Genomic DNA, 7,678 nt, shown 5'->3' with positions numbered 1-7,678 from the left:
GCAAAGATGGAGCATGTGGGGGAGAGCTCTGATGAAGGTGAGAGAGCAAATCCTGTGCAAAGGGTGAAGAGAGAGGTTTCTGTAAAAGCTTGAGCAGCAAGTCCTTGTGAGGCCGCTCTTCCCTCATCACAAGAGGAGGAATTGGAGTCAGAGAAACTCAATCCTTTCTTCTGAAGGACTTGTGAAATGTGTGAAAGGACTTTGGCTGGCACGAAGGTGAGACACTTGTCACCTGCTTGCTTTGGTGTTGGGATGATAGTGCAATGCTCTGAAATGATAGAGAAGGCAGAGAGTTGGGAAAGCTGGCCAGAGATGGAGGCACTGGCCAAGTGGGCCACTCTGGAAAAAGGTACTGAGTAGCACAGAGAGCTGGCTGTTGAAAAGGTGATTTATGGTGCCTGTGCATGTCAGACTTGGGTGTGGATGTTCCAGTGCCTGCCTGTACACACCTGGCCCGGTTGCCAGGTGACAATGGGACCTTTGTTACATCATTGGTGACACCCCTGGACCCCGGGTCCCTTCCTAGTGCTGGGGTGGCCCTGGCTCAGTGTCCAGGAGGACAGTGAGAGGATCAGACAGGAGCAGAGAGCTGACTGGAGCCCTGAGCCATGTCTGGTGTATTTGGATCTCGCGAAAGCCGCTGTGGTTCCCCAGAGGACCACGGCGATTCCCAGAGGCTGCTCAGTGTCCAAGAGAGGTAAGAGCCAGGGGCTGGGGCTGGGTGGGCACCGTGGGGTCAAATGTGAGGGCTCATGAAAGGCCTTTGTGGTTTGTCCATCGGGAGCTTCTGCCCAGCCCCTGAGGGCTGTGGTTCTTCAGAGGCTGCCCAGGAGCCTCCATCCCTGGGAGATTCCCTGCCCCGTGCAGAGCCCGTCCCAGACATCTCCCTGCCCCCACGCAGCCCCCGTGGCCCCACGGGCTCTCCCCGCAGGCCGTGCAGCCTTGGGGCCAGCAGCTCTGCCACCCCCATGCCCACCCCCCATGGCCTCTCCTCCTTCCCCAGGACTGAGCAGAGGTCCCTGAGCCGGCCCCGGCTGGCCTGGGTGGAGGATGAGGTGGAAGAGAGCGGTCTCCCCATCTTAAAGAAGAGGGCCCAGCTGCTGGAGACAGGTGAGTGAGGGAGTGAGTGAGTGAGTGAGTGAGTGAGTGAGTGAGGGGCCTTTGGCTGCTTTGCTGCTTTGCTGTGCTCCTGCATGGCAGTGGCTGCTGGGCACATCCCCAGCCTGATCCCTGCCAGTCCCCTCTTTGGGTCCGCCCGCCCAGAGCTGGCTCTGTCCTCGGGAGCTGGCACGGGGCTGGGTGCTGGGTAGGGCCCTTCAGTTAGTCCTGCCAGCACCTTCAGCTCCCCCTCCTCCCTTGCTTTGTTAGATTCCAATCCTGATGCCACCACCCTTTGGTATTCAGCTGCAAAGGGCCAGAAGATGTGTGCGGATGCTCTAGAAGAGTTAGGAGAGGTACCTCCAGAGACTGTCACCTGCCTTGTGCCTGCTCCAGCATATGTTCTGCTGGAGTTATGCTCCCCATAACCTTCTCTTGTTGCAGGAGCAGGACAAGGAGTGTCTGAGAGACCTGATAGCCACCTTTTGCCCCTCCAGCCTCAGGAGTCTGCAGGATGTCTTGCAGGTCTGGCATTTCCAGAGCAGGTCACGGTTTCCCCCGTGCAAACCCCCCAGGGAGGTTTCTCCCCTGAAGCCCTCTGCACCCTGAGGGGTACAGAGGCATAGAAAGGAGCAGAGGCTGCAGTGGGAAGGGGCTCTGGCCACCTCCTGGCCATGGCAGATTGGTGTGGGGATTCTTCCCTGAGGCTGGGAGGGAGAGCCAGGCTTTGCTGCTGTTCCCAGGAAGCTGTGGCAATCAGTCCCAGGGTAAGGAGCCTCAGGTCCAGACAAGCTCCAGTTCCCCTGACACCCCTTCCCACTGTCCTGGATACTCTGTGGGTATCTCTGGTCTCAGTCCTTGTGTTGGCACCTCCACTCCCTGGACTGAAAGGACAATGGGCAAAATCTTCCAGCTGCAGCCTGAGAGGGAGGAAGGGAGGGAGGGAGGGAGGGAGGGGAGAGAGCTGGCCCAAGCTCTGGGCTGCATCTTTGGGACTGGAGCACCAGGACCTGGCCAGGGAGCCTGGGCCTTGTGCTGCTGGGAGGGGCCCCTCCCTGTGTGTGGCACCTGAGGGGATGGTTGCAGCCCAGTGGCAGTAGCATCCTCCCCTCTGTTCCCTCCAGGCAGAAACACTCTTGAGGTGCATCCACAGAAAAGTGGAGGAGGTGTGCACAGAAGCAGGGCAGTTCGTCCTGAGATCGGTGCTCGGGCTGCTGAGCGAGTGCTGCCCCGAGGCAACAGTTAGGAGCCTGCTGAGGATCAGTCCCTCCTGTGACAAGTATGAGCCCCAAGAGCCCTGGGGACTTGCTGCGTAGCCCAGGCACAGCACAGTGGCCAAGGCAGCCCTGCTAACAGAGTGTTCTGGCTTGCAGCGCTGCGCTGGCCATGTGGGAGATGCTGCTGTCCCTGCCCAGCACTGCTGAGACAGTCCTTGACAGGCTGCTGGGTGTGATCCAGGGCTGGAGACCAAACTGTGCTATCCCATCTGTGAGTGAGCAGAGCAGGCCTTGCTTCAGGGCCTTCAGGGCTGTTGATGGCTCCCCAGGAAAAGAGACACAGCCCCTCCTGCCTGCCCCCAACAGCCCCCTCCTCCAGCACTTGTGGACACAGCCCCTGGGGGCCAGCAGGGACCTGCCCTGCACCAACCCCCCTGTTCCAGCCCCCCAAGGCTGCCCCGTGAGCTCCCCAAGGACAAATATGCCCCAGCAGCTTCCTTGCACTGAGAGCTGTCCCTGTGTCTTTCTGCAGGCAAGCCAGGTCCTGTACAGGCTCAGCCAGCGGCCCCGCTGTCAGAGGATCCTGGAAGGGCTCTTCCCCAGGCTCCTCATGACCCTGCTCTACAAACTTTCCCTGGCTGCAGTGATCCTGGAGCAGAAGCAGCCTGGGGCTGATCAACCCGTCCCCTTGGGGTGCGCCATCCCCTTCCCCTGCCATTCCCCTGGGCCCTGGGCCAGGGCCCCTGCTCTGTGTGTAACTGGACCTTGCTCTGCACACAGGTTGGCAGTGGAGGGCATTAAAGTTCTGCTGCACGCTGCTGGCTGTGAAGGGCATGTCCAGAACATCCAGAAGCAGGGTGGCTGGGACATGATGCTGCGAGCAGAGACCCTGGAGAGAGGAGTCAGATTGCTGGCCAGGTGAGAGCCCTTTGTAGCCAGCAGTGCCTCGGCAGCCCCATCCCCGGGGGCAGAGAAGTCCCCAGGCACCCAGGCCCCGGGCTGCAGCCGCAGCGCTGGCCAGGGAGCGATGCGAGTGGCGAGGGGTGCTCCTTGCCTGGGGAGAGAGCAGGGCGCTGTCAGCAAGTGGTGTGGAGGCTGTGGCTGGGGGCAAAGGCGTGTCCTGGCCTGGGCTGTCCTGGCTGGGCTGGGCAGGGCAATCCCAGCAAGGCTTTGCCTGCCCTGCTCACTGCCAGCACTGCTTTTCTTGCCCTGCCCTGCCCTGCCCTGCCCTGCCCAGAGAGATGAGGAAGAGCCCGGCTGAGCAGCAAGCCTTCCTGTTCCAGCACGTGAAGGAGATTCTTGCTCAGAGGAGGGAATGGCAGATGAACTATGCCATGACTTTCTATAGTGAGGTAAGCCTGGTGGGAAGCAGTGCCTCTGCCAGATGCTCCTGAAGCCGTCCCTCGGGCACAGGCGGCTGCCGCCGGGTGGGATGCCAGTCCCTGGAGCTGGGACAGAGGGCTCTGCTGCCAGTCAGTCCCTGGGCCCTCCATCCAGCCCTCCCTGCTGGGGCAGTGCTCAGCACCCCCACGTGTCCACAGGCAGGGCTGCCCCCCGGAGGGGCTGCCCCCCCCCCGAGCTGGCAGCGTAACCAGGAGCTGCAGAGTGCCAGGGTCCCGCAGCTCTGCCCGTCTCTCACCGCTGTTGTTCTTTCAGCTGCTGGGCTGCCAGGGCCTGGGAAAGGATTGGAGTGACCTGCGCCTCCTCCACGCCTACCTGAGGCATGGCAGTCAGACAATCCGTCTGCGGGCACTCGAGGGCTTGGTGGCACTGTCAGGAGATCCGCAGATGGTGAGCGAGGCGGAGTCAGGTGGAGCCGCCTTGGCAGCCTGGGGCTGGGGCAGGGGTAACGCGCTGGCTTGGGCCTGGCTGAGAGGAAGGAGGTGGCTGTCAGCAGAGAGAGGGGTGGCTGAGCAGGGGCCACAGAGCCTTTGCTGTCCTGCTCTCTCCTTCATCCCCATCGGCATGCGCAGCGCCTGCCGGGAAGCCGGGGGGGAGGCTGGTGCTCAGCACACGGGGCGTTTGTGCCAGGCTGCTCCTCCACTGCTCCACCCTCACAGAAATTCTCTGTTTCCTCCAGGCAAGAGAAATGCGGGGCAGATCTCTGCTGGACAGGATCCTGAGGTGCCTGAAGGATCCATCCACAGCCATCAGGATGGAGGCCTTGCTCTTCTTCCAGACCATGATGGGTCAGCTGAAGAGGAAAGAGGCCAGCCCCATCGCTCTGCTGCTGGCACAGAAGCTCCCAGCCCTCTTTGGTGATGTAAGGCTGCTGTGGGACCTGATCCCGCAGAGGGGCAAGGGACAAGGACAGCTGCCCTCCAGCCCAGCCCCACGGGCAGCACTTGGGCAGGGCTGCTGCCCTCCTCACGGCCCTGGGCTCTGCTGGGAGGGCTCTGCTGGGAGGGCTCTGCACCCAGCATGGCTTCTCCTTGGCCTCGGCCTCTAGATAGGTGCCCCGAGCCCAGCAACCCCAGAGCACCTCCCCTCACGCTGACCACGTTAATGCTTTTGGTCACCGTGGCTGGGGAGAGGCTGTTGTGCAGTCACACTGTCTTCTTTCCTCCCAGGAGTCCAGCCAGGTGCAAGAGCTCTCCCTCAGCCTCTTCGGGGACACGATGAAGGCTGTGGTGAGCAGAGACAAGGCAGAGATGAAGGAGGCGATACGCGGGGTCGTGGTCTCGCTCTTCCTGCACATGAATGCTGAGAGCAGGAGTGTGGCTGAGGTAGAGAGTTGAAAGCTGAGCACCTGCTTTGCCCTTCCTTCCCTTTGCCCCAGCCCTGGCAGCAGCAGCTCAGCAGCTCTTGCCCATTTCTCTTGTGCTGGCTGTGAGAGTGCCATAACTGAGGCAGTGGCTGCCCCGTGTCCCTGCCTCGGGCATTGAAGCCCGGGCATTCAGGCTCTGTCCCCAGCTGCCTCTTCCCAGAAGTAGCTGGGGACAGTTTGCAGCCTTGCCCAGAGGAGGGGGACGACAGGTCTCCTGCTCTGAGCTGTGGTGCCAGCTCCCACCTGCTGCTGTTTTGCAGGCCTCTGGCAAAACCCTCCTCATCTGTGCCAAGTTCCTGGGCTGGAGGAAGCTCAAGAGGGTGATCAAGAAGGGGAAGAACTGGATGATTGGAGAGACTTTGGTGAGGACAAGCCCCAGGTGCCAGGGCCTGGGCTGGGCAGGGGATGGATGCTCCATGTGCCCAGGGTGTGGATGTGCAGCTGTTCCTGGCTGTCCCTGATCCAGAGCAGAATGCACAGCTTGGAGCTCAGTCCCCCTTCTTTCCCCTTTCCCCAAGGCACAGCCAGGGCTTCTTCTGCAGGCCCCTCTTCCCCCCAGCCCCTGGGTGCTGCAGGAGCCCCCAGCCCACCTGGGCCCTGGCAGCAGCATGGAGGGGTCACAGTGCCCCCAGACCCCCTCTGAGAGCCTGTGGCTCTGGCTGCACCTCAGCCCCCCGGGGCTCCTGGCTGGCAGAAAGGAATGGCCTGGGGGGGAAGGGGTGGGATGGGCAGAGGGACTGCTCTGGCAGATGGGGAATGGTCTGTGCCAGCCCCATGACGTGACCTCGGGCACTCTCCAGCTGAAGCAGGAAAGGAGCAGGGTGGAAGACCACGTGTGCTTCAGCCTGCACTACCTGTGGGACTCTCAGGCCGGCGTGAGAATGGAGGCCATCAGGTTCATAGGTGAGCCACAGCCCCTGGGGACCCTCTTCTGGTAGCCCGGCCCCAGCCCCCGGCACTGCCCTGGCACCAGGAGCAGCCCTGTGGCTGTCCTGGGCAGGGCCCTGGCCTCCCGCTGCCCCCCCTGCCCTGCCCTGCCCAGGCCTCAGTGGCCTTGGTGGCCGCCTGGCTCAGTGTCAGCAGCGCCCTCGGGGACTTGCCCGGGGCCATCCCCGCAGAGTGCTGGGCAGGAGGGCGTGCGGCCGAGCTGGCCGGGCCGGGGGCTGTGCTGCCGCAGTGCTGGGGAGGGGGAGGTCTGACGGGAGCTCTGTGCACAGGGACTGCTGTGCGGCACCTGGGGAGGAATCGATCCAAACAGACGCTGGAGGTTGTGTGGGATGGTGAGTAGGGTCAGAGGGTGCTGGTGGGGCAGGGGAGAGAGCCTGGGCAGGGTGCTGCCATTCCTGGCTCCGCTGCTGCGGGGAAAGGAGGGAGGGAGAAGCTGTGACTGTCCCATCCCTGGAAGTGTTCATGGCCAGGCTGGCTGTGGCTTGGAGCTCCCCGGCCAAGTGGGAGGTGTCCCTGCCCGAGGTGGGGGGTTGGGAATAGGCGATCCTTAAGAAGATCCCTTCCAGCCCAACCCAGTCTGGGAGCCTGGGATTCCTGAGCAGCAGCTTCCAGCTGCTCCCTTGGTCCCAGCTGCTCCTCCTAGTCAGGTAAAGAGAGGGATGGGCTTGCAGAGAAGGGGCTGTGCAGACAGCAGGGTTTCACCACTGCTCGCTTTCTTTCTGTTGCAGCTGTCAATAGCTTGGAGTATGACCCTGATCCCTCAGTCAGGTCCTTAGCAGCTCAGACCTTGCACATCCTGCAGAGTGTGAGGGAGCCGAAGAGATCAAGATGGTCCTTCCCAGGCCTGTGCTTCTGCTGATGATGAGATGGGTCAAGGACAATCTTGCTGCCCCCATCAGGAGATGGTACTTTCACCACCGCCCCGTCACGGCTGCTGTTCCCTCATGTGCACCCCCGGGCTGTGCCCGACTGTCCCTGTCCAAACGAGTGCCCCCAGAACTCTCCTGTGCCCTGGCTCTCCCAGTTAAACCTCCCTAATGTCATCCCAGCAGGAGGAAGTGGCTGCACTGGGCCGAAGGTCCTGGTGGGAAGATGGCCTTGAGAAATTGTCCCTGACCTAAGGGCTCCTGGTGCAGATGGCAGCGTGGGAACAAAGATGGAAGCAGCAGCCCCGTGCCATGACCTCCTTTGCACAGGCAGCACCCAGAGCCTGCAGAGCACACAGCATTTGTCCTGGCCTCTCCTGCTACCTGCACATCAGCTGAGCCCTGTGAGTGCCCTGGCCCCAGCTTGTTGGACAGCCAGGTTCCCCTTCTTTAGGGTGGTGATGCCAGGAGGCAGAGGGCAGAAGGGAGTCAGGGTTTACCTCAGCAAAAAGCTCTTTTAAACCCTAGCACTGCTTTGTCTTCAGGGCTTTGTTTGGCAGCTGCAGGAAGAAGGCAGAGTGTAAAATGGAGGGTGTTTCACCTGAAATGATGAGCCTGGTCACCAAGCACAGCTACACCAGGGCAGTCCTGGGCACAGCTGAGGATGATGATGATGAACGTTTGCTCCTCGCAGCAGTTCCTGCTCAGTGTCATGGGCATCATCAGCTGGTGCTGAGTTCTTCCAGCCCACCTACAGGTGAGGAATTGCATCAGCACCCGGA

The 7,678-nt window shown here is 61.7% G+C and overlaps 1 long non-coding RNA gene across 1 annotated transcript; it reads left to right on the top strand.

The window, feature by feature from the left end:
- Nucleotides 1-5,907: 5,907 nt before the first annotated feature.
- On the top strand, nucleotides 5,908-6,914 carry LOC139790720 (uncharacterized). The gene is made up of 3 exons (XR_011723591.1): nucleotides 5,908-5,985; nucleotides 6,300-6,362; nucleotides 6,759-6,914. It is a non-coding gene; the product is annotated as an uncharacterized lncRNA (long non-coding RNA).
- The last annotated feature ends 764 nt before the right edge of the window (nucleotides 6,915-7,678 follow it).

This window comes from Heliangelus exortis, unplaced genomic scaffold (genome assembly GCF_036169615.1).
Source record: "Heliangelus exortis unplaced genomic scaffold, bHelExo1.hap1 Scaffold_132, whole genome shotgun sequence".
Taxonomy (NCBI): domain Eukaryota; kingdom Metazoa; phylum Chordata; class Aves; order Apodiformes; family Trochilidae; genus Heliangelus; species Heliangelus exortis.
This window is presented reverse-complemented; position numbering and strand designations above follow the sequence as displayed.